The sequence below is a fragment of the Bubalus kerabau genome, chromosome 10 (assembly GCF_029407905.1).
Source record: "Bubalus kerabau isolate K-KA32 ecotype Philippines breed swamp buffalo chromosome 10, PCC_UOA_SB_1v2, whole genome shotgun sequence".
Lineage (NCBI taxonomy): Eukaryota > Metazoa > Chordata > Mammalia > Artiodactyla > Bovidae > Bubalus > Bubalus kerabau.
In genome coordinates, this window is record NC_073633.1 from 12,330,715 (window position 1) to 12,344,332 (window position 13,618).

At 43.8% G+C, this 13,618-nt stretch overlaps 1 long non-coding RNA gene across 1 annotated transcript; it reads right to left on the bottom strand.

Moving 5' to 3' along the window:
* Positions 1-7,476: 7,476 nt before the first annotated feature.
* LOC129620392 (uncharacterized) lies at positions 7,477-10,326 on the bottom strand. Its single transcript, XR_008698509.1, has 3 exons — positions 10,221-10,326; positions 8,926-9,013; positions 7,477-7,960 (listed from the first exon to the last, which is right to left on the bottom strand). It is a non-coding gene; the product is annotated as an uncharacterized LOC129620392 (long non-coding RNA).
* Between the last annotated feature and the right edge of the window lie 3,292 nt (positions 10,327-13,618).

Sequence of the window (13,618 nt, forward strand, 5' to 3'; positions counted from 1 at the left end):
AGGGGCTCATCTTTTCAGTGTAGGACTTCCAAGTGACGGAGCCCAATGTGGGGCTTGGACTCTTTACTCCTCAGAGAGAACGTTTGCAATCTCGATTTTCCTCTTGTTTCTTGGTCGCCTACCTGGAGGTGTGGGTCTTCATTACACTACATCTCTGCCTCTCCTACTCATGCTGTACTGCCTTCGTTTTATCTTTAGTTGTGGAAAATCTTTTCTGTTGGTCTTCAAGGGGGTTCCCAGGTGGCGCTGGTGGTAAAGAAAGAGACGTGGGTTTGATCCCTGCGGTTGGGAAGATCCCCTGGAGGAGGGCATGGCAACCCACTCCAGTATTCTTGCCTGGAGAATCCCATGGACAGAGGAGTCTGGCAGGCTACAGTCCATGGGGTCACAAAGAGTTGAACATGACTGAAGCAATTTAGATAGTTTCTCAGTAAAATAGTTGTAATTTTGGTTGCTCCTGGGAGGAAGTCCACTCAGGTTCTTCCTACTCCACCATTGGCCACACCCCTCCCTACTTTGATATTTTAAAAATTTGTATGTAATGGTTGAATGATGGCTAACTACTGGCAATTTTACTTGTAAATCCAACTTTAAAATTATTATGGTCATTGCCTTTAAATATTTAGCTCAATAAATCGTAGCTTTCTGCTTATTTGATTTCACAGTACAGTTATGAAAATCACCCAGAAAAAGTGATACATAGTTTGTGCTGTTTCCCTAAATGGAATAAAAATGAATTTTGCTGTAAAGTCTTCATAACTTCCCATAAGGAAACTGATGATCTTGTGGGGTCTGAGTGTGCCCTGAAGTCTCTCATTCACATGCGACACAGCCCTGACTCCTGGGCACCCACTCCCATGTGGGGAAATCACCCGAGTTGACAAACAGCAGAAGGGCATGTGGGCCCCCTACTGTCCTGCTGGAAGACTGCACCTGCCTGGGCAGCATTCCGAAGTAGAAAAAAAAAAGGCTTCATGTGAAGGTAGTGGCTGCAGAAAGGAGACTCCACCTGGATCCTCAGCTGCATTTGTTTACATGTTTTCATCAATAAATATGGTATCCTAAACTATCCTCTGTTGAGCTTCCTTTTGTAGCTTCCCAGGTGGCGCAGTGGCAAAGAATCTGCCTGCCAGTGCAAGAGATGCAGGAGGCGTGGGTTTGATCCCTGGCTTGTGAAGATCCCCTGGAGAAGGAAAAGGCAACCTGCTCCAGCTCTTGCCTGAAAAATACCATGGACAGAGGAGCCTGGCAGGCTACAGTCCATGGGGTCACAGAGTTAGACACAACTGAGCCCACACACACAAATTATTTACATAACAATTTGGAGAAATTTGAATGTGGACTGCTTGCTAAATGGTATTTGGATATTATTGCTAATGTTCTGATAATGATTCTGTGGTTATATAGAGTGCCCTTATTTTATGAGATGCATGCTGAAGAATTTAGGGGTGAAATACGATGCCTGCAACAAATTCTCAAATGGCTTTTTCTCTCATCCACAGTTAAAGCCAAAGTCCTACAAGGCCATTTTCCCTTTGAAATCCATTCTCACCTTCCATAATAATTGATTTGTGGTTGAGAAATAGCTGCTCAGCCCAAGACTACGCTTCCCAAACTCCTTGCAGTTAAATGGCATACAGTACCCACTTCATAGTTTCTGTGCGAGTGTTGGCTGGTTTGTTTTTCCAATGTAGCCGTTAAAATTGTACCCCAGAGCCACTGTCGGTTGGTGCCAGGCTCTGATATGGAGAGTGTCATTTGAAAAGTATTATTTTATTTTTGTTACTTTTATCAGTTTTTCCCTGATTGTAAAAATTTAGAGAAATTCTAAAAGAAGAAAATTAAATTAGCCATAATTCCATCAACCTAATTAAAAATATTAACATTTATACCCTTCCAGAACTTTCCTATTCATGTATGCATTGAAATTGGAAGAGACCCTGATGCTGGGGAAGATTGAGGGCAAGAGGAGAAAAGGGGCAACAGAGGATGAGTTGGTTGGATGGCATCACTGACTCAATGGACATGAGATTGAGCAAGCTCTGGGAGATAATGAAGGACAGGGAAGCCTGGTGTGCTGCAGTTCATGGGGTCACAAAGAGTTGGAAACGACTGAGTGACTGAACAACAACAATGCAGGGAAATATATATTACAAAAGCAGAGCATATGAGGCAGTTCTGTAATCTACGTTTATTTTATTGATTTACTTTTGGCCACATCTCGCAGCACGTTGGATCTTAGTTCCCCAGCCAGGGATTGCATGACTGAAGCGACTTAGCAGCAGCAGCAGCAGCAATGGGAACATGGAGTCTTAACCACTGGCCCAGCAGGGAAGTCGCTATAATTTTCATTTAGTATGTTGTGAGCATATTTACATATTCATAATCACATATCTTTAAGGAGTATTCATTCTTTAATTGTTTGAATACTGAAAACTCCTTGTTCCTAAGGGATCCCAGCACATGGATTACAACTCCACTATCCATGCTATATTAACGCTGATTGTATGCTGGAGGGTAAAACAGAAAATACAGCAAAACCAAAATGACAAAGCATAGAGGAGGATAGTAACGTTTTAACCAGAGAGAAACTGCCCCAAATGCAGGAATTCAGAAAAGTAACGCAACCAGCAACATATTAAAACTATTAGGCATGATGTAAACCTACCACGTGGCCGAGTAAAACAAAACCCAGACAAATAAAAGCCCTGAAACTGAAGATGTTCCAAATCACCCTCCAGTTCACTTCCTAACGCCGTGTGTGGCCTCAAGCACTTCAGGTGCTTTGGAAAAGAGACTTTGGAACTCAGTCTCTCATCTGTAAAGTGAGGAGTTGAACTAATGCACCCTTAGGACCCTCTGGTTCAGACCTTCCCTGATTCTAAGGAAGTAGATTTTTTCTGACCCAAGGAGAAAAGATCAGAACACTGAATAGCATTTTTAGGGTTTTAACTGGACTGGCTGCTGACCCACCACTCCCTCGGTCTGTTGACCAGATAACAATGGAGCCCCTAAATGGGTCAATGGATACCCAGCAGGTGCTTTGAAATGCTACTGATTCAGGCTAAATTGGCAGGATGGGCAAGGAGTTGCCATGGAGAAGCAAACAGTGGAGGCAGGTGGAACTGTAAATCATTCTCTCCTCTAAACTTCTGTACTTTTTCTTTCTTCTTTCATGACTTTCGATCCTGGGAGCCGTTTTCAGGGTGAACAGAAGAATCTATGGAATGTTCCTTTGTTTCTGTGGTTTGCCACAAGCAGAATGCAAGTCTTTTGAACTTGAATATCTAACACTCTCTCTTAAAACCCTAACTCAGTATAAAATCTATGCTTCCCACTATTTGCAATAGCCCCAACCTGGAAACTCAAATACCCACTAAGATAGGATGGATAAATAACTGATGGTATATCCAGAAAATGGAATGGTATACGGCAGCGAGAGGGAAGTCGCTGTAACCGCAAGTGACCACATGGGGGCGTCTCCCAACAAAATGAGGAGCAGAAGCCAGAGACTAGGTAGGATTCCACTTAGACAAAATTTGGAAGTTAAAAAAGAACAGAATCTCTCCTCCTAGAAGTTAGAGTAGTTGTTTTACCCTTGTGGGGACCAATGACTGGAAGAGAGCCTGGGGAAGGTGCAGGTATTCCAAGGCTCCCTTGTGTTTTCTTGATTTGGATTCTGGTTATACATGTACTCTCACTTCATAAATATTCATGATGCTGTATACGTGCATTTTTGTAGGTAAATAACACATCAACTTTTACATACTTTTTTTTTACATTTTTTAATTTTTACATTAAAAAATAAGTAAATATAAAGGCGGGACTCAATGTGGGAAATAAAGATTATTACCTCACGAAGAATCTTATGAAAGCTTTCCAAAGTTCAGAAACACACACAGGCACATTCAGGTGGGTGGGGAAAGAGAAAGTGTGGTTATAAATAGATTAAAAAGTTCCCATTAAAAGGATCCCATACACTGTGGAAAGTGGAAGGAAGCAGGTTTGAGGAGGAAGACGATTAGTAAGCAATAATGACTCACCCAAGAACACTGACAATCGGGCAGTGTCCTTTTCATTTGGACTCTGAACGAAATTCAGTGAATTATTCTATCGCGCAGGTGAGTGGGAGGGTGTGCCCTGGAGCATTACTCACTCACACTGGTTTCTGCCCTGAGGTAAATCAACACTTATATCCCACAGAAACTGCCCGTTTCCCACTTGAAAGTGGTCCACATACCACTTGAGACTGTTAGGTTGGGTGCTAGGTCCATACTGCCAAATCTTATCAGAACCGAAAGCAGAGGTACTGTGACTATAATGCAAATCAGAAGCTTTGGGAAACTCCTTAAAAACACAGATTTCTTTGAGCAACGATTCTGATTCAATAGGTCACAGGCAGAAGCCCAAGAACCTTCACTGTTGGGCTTCAATCTTCATTCTGCCTGCGATGCGGGTTCAATCCGCGAATCAGGAGGAATCCCTGGAGGAGGGCATGGCAACCCACTCCAGTATTCTCGCCTGGATAATTCCATAGACAGAGGAGCCTGGCGGGCTACAGTCCATGGGGTTGCAAAGAGTCAGGCATGACTGAGCAACTAAAACACACTTTGGGGGGGGGTGTACATGGAGTGCCAAATAATATTTGGTTAAACGTTATCGAGGGTGTTTGTGAAAGAGTTTAACATTTGAATTGGTAGACTGAGTACAGGAGATTGCCCTCCCCGATGTAGGTGGCCCTTATCCTATTCACTGAAGGTGTAAATATGGCAAAAAGGTAGAATTCACTCCCTGATTGTCTTCGAGCTGAAACATCAGCCTTCTCCTCCTTTGGACTCTCAGCCTCAGACTTGAACTTACATCATCAGCTCTCCTGGTCATCTGCCCTTCAGACTCAGACTGGAACTACACCATCGGCTTTTTTTTTCCATTGTGGGATCTTGAATCTGGGCCAAAGCAGTGAAAGTGCCAGGTCCTAACTACGGGACTGGCAGGGAATTCCCAGGGAATCAGCTTTCTTGGGTCTCTAGCTTGTCAACTGCAGACCTTGGGACCTCTCAGCCTCCACATCTGTGTGAGCCATTTCCTTATGGACTATCCTATTGGTTTGTTCTTCTGGAGAACCCAGATCTATACAACTGTGAACTGTAAAGGTTCTGGATCTCTGTCATGTCCCTCTGAAGACTCCTAACGTTTGATTTAGCAGGCAGTTAACTTGGCTGAATGCAACTCCAGGTTCTGTCTTTCCTCATGATGGCTGGCAGCTGAAATTCTTCAGGTTTTAAAAATCTGTGTTTGACATACACTATCTTTTTGTTACTCCTAACAAACCTTATGAAGTGAATATATTATCCTCAAAGAATCTACCTGTAATGCGGGAGACCTGGGTTTGATCCCTGGGTTGGGAAAATCCCCTGGAGAAGGGAAAGGCTACCCATTCCAGTATTCTGGCCTGGAGCATTCCATGGACTGTGTAGTCCATGGAGTCGCAAAGAACTTTTACTTCACTTTAAATCATCCTCATTTTACAGACAAGGAAAGGAAAGCTCAGAGAATATTTGTTAAGTTGTAGAGCAGGAATTTAGGCCTAATACTGTTTCCAATGCTTTTGGATTTTGGCAAACAAAGAAGTGTTCTGTTAGATTGGTGCAAATGTAATTGTGGTTTCGGACCCTGAATTTTAAATCATTATAACTAGGCTCAAGCACATCTTTATTCATCAAAATAGGAATCATTACAATCAACACATTTTTGCCAACGAGAAATAAGTCTGTTTATTCCTGTAGCATAAAAATCTGTGCTTCGGGATTCGACAAACTCTTTGAAAACATTTTCTGTGTCCTGCTGGTTGTGGAAGTATTTTCCCTGCAAAAAGCTGTCAAGATGCTAGAAGAAGTGGTAGTTAGTTGGCAAGAGATCAGGTGAATATGGCAGACGAGGCAAAACTTTGTAACCCAATTCGTTTAACTTTTGAAGCATTGTTGTGCAACAAGCCGTCGGATGTTGTCATGGAGAAGAATTGGGCCCATTCTGTTGACCAATGCCAGCTGCAGGCATTGCAGTTTGGGTGCATCTCATTGATTTGCTGAGCATACATCTCAGATGTAATGGTTTCACTGGGATTCAGAAAGCTGTAGTGGATCAGACCACAGCAGGCCACCAAACAGTGACCATGACCTTTTTTGGTGCAAGTTTGGCTTTGGGAAGTGCTTTGGAGTTTCTTTTCTGTCCAACCACTGAGCTGGTTGTTGCCGGTTGTCATATAAAATCCATTTTTCATTGTATGTCACTATCCCATCGAGAAATGTTTTGTTATTATTGCGTAGAATAAGAGAAGCTGCTAAGTCACTTCAGTCGGGTCCGACTCTGTGCGACCCCATAGACGGCAGCCCACCAGACTCCTCTGTCCCTGGGATTCTCTAGGCAAGAATACTGGAGTGGGTTGCCATTTCCTTCTCCAAGAAGAAGAGAAGAGAATAAGAGAAGACTACACTTCAAAATGACAATTTTGTGCTTGCATTCAGCTCATGAGACACCCACTTATCAAACTTTCTCACCTTTCGAATTTGCAGAACAACCATAGAATGGTTGACATTGAATTTTTTGGCAACTTCTTGTGTAAGAGGATCAGCTTCGATGATGGCTCTCAATTGGTCATTGACAACTTCCAATGGCCGGCCACTACATTTCTCATCTTCAAGGTTCTCGTCTGCTTTGCAAAACTTCTTGAACCACCACTTCCCTGTTCGTTGGTTAGCGGTTCCTGGGCCAAACGCATTGTTGGTGTTTCGAGTTGTCTCTGCTGCTTTACGACCCATCATGAACTCGAATAAGAAAATCTCTCGAATTTGCTTTTTGTCTAACTTCATTTCCATAGTCTAAAATAAATATAAACAGCAAGTAATTAAACATTAGCAAAATATTCAAAGCAAGAAATGTGCATGAAAATGATGTATAACATAACCACATTTATTTAAGAATGTATTCCAATATCAAAGACTAATTTCAACAACACAAAAACTGCGATTACTTTTGTACCCACCTAATATTTAGCTTTGCACTAAGTGTCAGTTGAAGAAACCAAAGAATAAAGGCCCTCCAAGTATTTGGCTTGAAGATTGCCACAGTGCAAGCGAGTTACAGTCAGAGAACCCTGGGTGATGGGGGGCAGGACCGCCTGGATCCTTGGCTGTTTGGCATGAGTTCCCAGCTCCACAGGTAAGGCGTTTCGACCCAGGTGTGCAGTGATAGCAACACAAACAACACTGTGATGCTATAAATAAGGAAGTGCTGCGACCTCAGGATAGCACACCTGGAGGTGACCTTGCACAAGATCACGTGGCCACTAATCGCTAACCTTATTCTGATGACCACGACAGAAAGCAAAGTGTTCACCTCCCTGGAGCTGCAGAGTCTCCATCGCAAACTAGTCCAGCCCTTCCCTTCCCCACGTGATTTGGCATCTTTCCCACACTGCTTGGCGCACACAGTGCCACGCTGATCACTTTCTTTCCTTTTCATGTTTTATTTTTTCTTAATGACAGAAGTAACACATTAATTTAATTAAAGATACGAAGAATACAAAAAGAGGGCCAAATGCGAAAGTCTCTCCTCCTCACTACTCCCCCAGCACTTTATTCTTCTTGGTTTTCTTTCTGTACATAGAGTGATATGGGTAGATATGCATCTGTAGCGTTTGTTCTTCGGAAGGCCTTTAATTGTGCTCTGTGTCTGGTTCTGCTCTCTGGTTTTCATTCAATGGAATGTAGTTCTCCATGTTATAAACTTGCAGGGCCCTCTGATGTAGTCATGGGCTTCTGGGTGGCTCAGTGATAAAGAATCTGCCTGCAGGAGTCACAGGATATGCGGGTTCCATCTCTGGGTCAGGAAGATCCCCTGGAGGAGGGAATGGCAACCCACTCCAGTGTTCTTGCTTGGAGAATCCCATGGACAGAGGAGCCTGGTGGGCGACAGAGTCGTACACGACTGAAGTGACTAAGCACGCTTGCAGTGATGTGAGCATTTTTACATGTTGAAGTCTACATTTATATATACGAAGTATTTCCTTTAATAATTTATAATATTTTATACACAGATAATTATTTACATATAATTTTTTCCTTTAGTTGTAGTAAGCTTTTAAAATTATATAAATAGGTTATTGACGAATTTTATTTCAAGATAGTAAAAAGGGCATTACAATGTTTTATTTTTAAGGCTGCCTCCCACAGCTGACAGCTATACACTTTTCCTTCTTTTCATATTCTGCACAGGGGTTCATAACCTGAAGGCACTTTTTATGTATCACACAGACATTTAGGTGTTTCCCACCAGTCCTGCCTTGGGCATTGCAGACCCTGCTCCAGCCTCGCCTGCATCGTCCTCTCGTGTGGATCTTGCCCTGAGTGGAGGGACGGCCAGGCTTTATAGAAAGAGAGCGTTGGACCTGGCCATTTCTAAGTCTGGGAGGGTGCCTGATTACAAACAACAGAGACCAAGTCGGGCTAACTTCAACAGGCAAGGAATGCAGGACGTTCAGTAGTAGCTCACAGATGGACAGGAATGTGGGAGAACCGGGATGGAGGGGAGAGTGGGAGCCCTGGGAGGGGGAGGTGAACAGCAGATGGAGAGTGCCGCCAGACTCTGCAGGGCAGGAGGTCTGCGGGAGGCTGCCAGAAGCTGCGGGGCAGGGCACCACTCCTGACCTTCGACTCTGAGCTGGAAGCAGACGTGTGCTCTGCACCCTCCAGGTCAGAAGCCCTCAGTGAGCACATCTGACTGGATGAGCCTGTGTCAGTGCCCTGGCTGCCTCGGAAGAAGAGAGGGTTCACGCCGCACCCCCCACCCCACGCCCCAACATCCTCACAGCTTGCAGAGTGAAATATCTCCCACTCTCCCACGTTTTCTTAGGAAGCAGGAACCCACCTCCATTCGGGAAGGAATTAACAGGCAAGGAAAGGCTGAACTATCTTCTCTCTCCTTTAGAGTTGCTCTTTCTTTCCTTTCCATCAACCTTTACAAGTAGATAGAAAATACTCTGTGAGTTGTGGAGAGCAGAGAATGGAAAATGTGGTGGGCTGGATAATGTCCCCCAAGATAGCAGATCCTAACTCTTGACACCTGTAAATTTTACCTTCTAAGGAATAGGGGTCTTTGCAGATGGGATTAAGTAAAGGCTATTGCCATGGAGAAGTTATACTGGGATATCCAAGAGGGCCCTAAATACTATCACAGGAGAGACGAAGACACAAGGGACGAAGGGGGCGATGGTGTGATTGCAGAGACAGAGGCTGGAGTGATAAGAGCACAATTCAAGAAAGGCCATCAGCCCCCAGGGAAAGGCTACCCACTCCAGTATTCTGGCCTGGAGAATTCCACGGACTAAAGTCCACGGGGTCGCAAAGAGTGGGACATGACAGAGCAATTTTCACTTCACCGACCACCAGAGGCTGGAAGAGGCAAGATTCTCTTTCAGAACCCCCTGCTATCACCTGCGGACACCTCTATTTCCAGCAGAAGGTACTGATTTCAGACTTCTGCCCTCCAGAAAAGAGAAAGTGTATTCCAATTGATTTCAGCCTCCGAGTTTGTGGTAATTTGCTACAGCAGCTACAGGAAACTCATACAGAATTTCAAGAAGATATGAAAGTATTTGTTTCTCTAAAACACATACTCATATCTTTAAAAAAAAAAAAATGGAAGGAAAGGAGAGAGAAAAGAAAGGAAAAGAAAAGGAGAAGAAGGCAAAAACCAAGCCAGGCAGTTGATGAGCTACTGAATACAGCATTAGTCATCTATCACACAAAGGCATGAAAGGCAAAGGAATTAACCCTGAAAGGCATTTGTCTTTTGAAAATATTGATAAATTCAGGATTAGAATGGAACAGACCGAGTAATATGGGCAAACATAATACCTCTGTGAATCCATCTAAATAAGCTACATAATCTCCTGACAAAGGAGCAGCAGGTACTATAAGAAGTTTGAATGTCTTTCCTCCTGAGATAATTTTTTGAAAAGAAAGAGAGGAATGCAGGCTAAATAAACTGGATGACTCAGGAAATGAATTTGTTTTCAGATAATTGCTTCCTAAAGCAGCGATGATGTGACTGTTAGTCATTTCAATAGCAGCTCCGTATAGACAGCAAATAAGATAGAACACCCCACCCCACCCACAGCGATTACTCTGGTGGGAAAGCCCACAGAACTGACGTGAAGCGACCTTTTTGTCAGAGCGATGCCGTGAGAAACGCTGAGCCTGGCGCGGATGGACCGGCTCTAGACGTTTGCTTCCTGTTGTGTCTTGTTGCTATTGTGAAAGGGGCACTAAGATAAAGCAGATGTATATCTGGGGAGAAAGCGTGCCAGGAGTGTGACGTCACTGGCAGCCAATCAGAAGCTCTGCTGTCAGCCTCGCAGGGACTTGCAGGGCAACAGGTCTCAAGCCCTGCAAGGCCTTTGTCTCTAGTCAAGGTTGGCCTGCCTTGAGCTTCTTCTGGGTGCTCAGGTGGTGCTGGCAGACCACTGCAGGGGGGAACAGAGTCAGAAAGGACTCCGAGCCTGCTTCTAATCAGATGCGTAGATAAAACATGCCCCATTAAAGAACAATGACAATGAAACACAGGAAAATGTATTATACTGATTTGATACAGGGCTCAAGCACACGTACTTAAGAGTCTGTGGATAGGAGCAAATATATGCTTTGCGTGAGTTAGCATGTGGTTCCCAGACTTTGAGAAAGGTGGCTTTAGACATGGGCTTGTTCTGTTGTGGGACTGTGAATAAATCGCCTATGTGCACAGCTTTGTGCTTAAAGCCCAGAGGAATACACATGCATAGGGCTCCTGATCCTAAAGGATTTTTGCAGTCCAGCTGAGAAAATTAGACAGCCAAGCAACATCAGTAGGCAATGCAATGCAAGTGAATTTGTCCTCCTGGCTGTTGCTACTATAGGAGTTCATTCATTTTTTTCAATTAATTGTTTTTGTTATTCAGTCACTAAGTCGTGTCTTTGTGAGACCCTTTTTTTGAGTCGTGACTCTTTGAGACTCCATGGACTGCAGCACACCAGGCTCCTTTGTCCTTTACTATTTCCCAGACTTTGCTCAAATTCATATCCATTGAGTCGGTGATGCTATCTCACCATCTCATCCTCTGCTACCCGCTTCTCCTTTGGCCTTCAATCTTTGCCAGCATCAGGGTCTTTTCCAATGAGTCTGCTCTCCTCATCAGGTGGCCAAAGTATCAGAGCTTCAGCTTCAGCATCAGTCCTTCCAATGAATATTCCTTTAGTATTGACTGGTTTGAAATGAATAGTTATTTTTACTCTTAAACATTTTTATATAATTTTTATAGGTTCCTTTCCATTTACAGTTATTGCAAAATATTGGCTATCTTCCCTGTGTTGTATGGTATGTCCTTGAGCCCATCTTATACCCAGTAGTCTGTATCTCCCACTGCCCTGCCCCTATGTAGCCCCCTCCCTTCCCCTCGAAGCACTGGTAACCACTGATTTGCTCTCTATATCTGAGTCCGCTTCTTTTTTGTTAAATTCATTGGTTTGTTGTATTTTTGAGATTCCACATATAAGTGAAATCATACAGTATTTGTCTTTCTCTGACTTATTTCACTTAGTAATGCCCTTTGAGTCCATCCGTGCTGCAAATGGCAAAATTTTGTTCTTTTTTATGGCTGAGTAGTAGTACTCCATTGTTCCTTTTCTATTCATCTGTTGATGGACACTTAGAATGCTTCCATATCTTGGCTGTTGTAAATAATGCTGCTGTGAACATTGGGATACATTCAACTAATAGCTATCGAGTGCCTGTTTGGTGCCAAGCAGTCCTCTGGGCACTGGGAAACAGCAGTGAACAAACCAAACCCTACCTCTGCCTCACTGAGCTTACATCCTAAGGTAGGGTTTGGAAGTCAGACACATTTGGGGATACTACTAGACAGTATGATGAGATTTATGAGGCTGGAGCTCGGGGAGAGACCGGGGCCACAGTTCAGAGAGGGGTGAGCTGTGAATGCTTTAGGGAGCAGGAGGCTTGCATGGGTCCTCAAAGGATGGCCAGAATTTGGAGGGACCACGAGGAGCTGGAGAGAATTTTGGAAGGAGAACAAAGTGACGGAGAACACAGGAAGGCAGACAGCGGAATGACGGAGCCGGGATAGGGGAGGCAGAGGTGAGTTAGTGGAGGAGAGAGGGGAGCGTCGAGCTGGGGAGGACTGGAAGGTTGGGGGGAGTTTGGCTTTGTGGCACTTAGAGCAAACATAGGTAATAATGACAGGTATAACAGTGAGGAGCCAAGTGATACCACGTCTCTGAAGCCTCTTGGACCAGTCCTTGTCCTGTGGCCCCAGCCTCTCCTGTTTCACCTGCTACCTCATTTCCCCACCTCTCCCCTTTCATCACTTCCCTCTTCCTGATCCATTTTCTTCCTCCTCATCAATCTTCTTCCTTTTTCCCATCCATGCATTCTTTGAGGTTCCTTTCCTGCCCCTTCATTTATTTCTTTAAAAGCCACTTATAAAGCAGTGGCTTGTACGTATTTTTTAAATTTTTTGACCACACCGCTTGGCAAGCAGAATCTTAGTTGCCCGACCAGGGATTGAACCTGCGCCCCCTGCAGTCAAACCGCGGAGTCTTAAACACTGGACCACCAAGGAAGTCTTCTTGCCCCTTTTATTCTCACCTCCCTACTTCCCATAATGAATGAGAAAAGTCAATAAAGCAAAGAGTTATCCTGACCGAAGAACAATGGAAGAGGAAAAGGTTAGTTCTAAAGTATCAACGCTTGACAGAGAATTAGCTTTGTGTTAACTCTCTTAAACTGAATAAGATCTCGCAAGCTCCTGAGCTTGCCTTTGTGTGTGATATGAGAAAGTGAAAGTCACTAAGTCATATCTGACTCTATGACCCCACGGACTGTAGCCCTCCAGACTCCTCTGTCCATGGAATTCTCCAGGCCAGAATACTGGAGTGGGTAGCCATTCCCTTCTCCAGGGGATCTTCCCAACCCAGGGGTCGAACCCAGGTCTCCCACATTGCAGGTGGATTATTTACTGTCTGAGGCATCAGGGAAACCCTGTGTATGATATAATCAGATCCTAAAATACAGCCTCAGAAATAACTGCTTTTTCAAGAATATATACAGAAATAGGAACAGAAATAGGAACTTCGTTGTTAACTGTGCAGAGGAATGTGAGAGAAAACATATGTGAATTAGCATACTAACACTTTTAAAGTTGCCTTAACAGTCATTAATTATGTTCTGTGTGTACAGTTCAGATAAGTTTGATCTTGTATTATAATGATGCAGGATGTAGTAGGAAATGCATGTTTCTTTATGTTTTTATTCTTTTCCTCTAAAAGTAAAGCAAGCTGACTCAGATATACTTGAAAAACATAAGGAAGAAAATAGCCATCAACTATGCCATCATTCAGAGAAGACCAGAATGAATCTGTCTTTGCCACACAAAACCAACTTCGCTCTCTCAACAGCTGACAACATTAGTGTTCTCGTTCCTGGGTCCATGGAGGCTCTGAGTGTTCAGCTGGGCTGAGTTGGGCTTGGGTTCAGGCTGAGTTGGTTTAAGTCTGATCACCTGCATATG